Raw genomic sequence first — 898 nt, 5'->3', positions numbered from 1 at the left:
TTTTTTCCCCCAATGGGTTTGCCCTTTAATAGGAATTAGGAAGTCTAATTTTGATTAAGTAAATATCGGCTTTCAGCTTTACAAATGATGGTTCATACTTTAATGGTATTAAGGGTGGAAAACAAGAAGAATTAGCCAGGTAAACTAAAGTACAAAGAACACACTATAATACAGAACCATGCATGACAACTTGCAGCATGTACACATTTAATGCTAGACTTGTGTACAGTAATTCAACTTAATTCAAATATGGGACAAAGGACTATATGTGTGCTAAGAAAGTAACACTTACAAATACAGAATACAGGGCATAACTATAGTGCCACTGTCCTTCAAACCTTCTGCTTTGTATATTCTCATTCAGGTATGATCCTATCTCTTTTCTTGGTCTGGGTCCCCACCAAAAACAGATGCTCAGTTTAGGATTTTGGTTCAGGCAGTTGATTTGGTAGGGGATCACAGGTCACACAGAAAAGGAGTGGGGAAGTAGACGGGTAAGAAAGACTGCCAATAAAGGGTGTGTGATGGAGTGGACACGGCTGTGGGCAACTGGGGTTCAATTTCACTGGCAATCATGTGAAAGACTCTGTGCCTCCAATGCCTCCAAAGAGAGGACAGAAAAGGCAGGTATTTAGTCACCAATTACTTTGTCTCATTGTTTGAGGGCCTCATCTCCCCACATGCAGTCCAAACATGGCCAAACTGCCATCAGGCCTAGAAATGCAGGAAGACACCGGCCTGCCTAGGAGCTCATGATAGTGAATGCGGTATGAGTTGAGGGGATGTGGGCAGGAAAACCACAGACTCTGCCACATATGCAATAGCCAATGTGTCCCCAGGAACGTGGCTACATCTTTGCTGTTGTATGCTGGAACGAGGGCTTGGGATCTCTTGCTAC

The sequence above is a fragment of the Balaenoptera borealis genome, assembly GCF_965194805.1.
Source record: "Balaenoptera borealis genome assembly, chromosome: 16".
In the NCBI taxonomy this organism is placed as follows: Eukaryota; Metazoa; Chordata; class Mammalia; order Artiodactyla; family Balaenopteridae; genus Balaenoptera; species Balaenoptera borealis.
The sequence above is the reverse complement of the archived record's forward strand: the minus strand, read 5'-3'. Positions refer to the sequence as shown.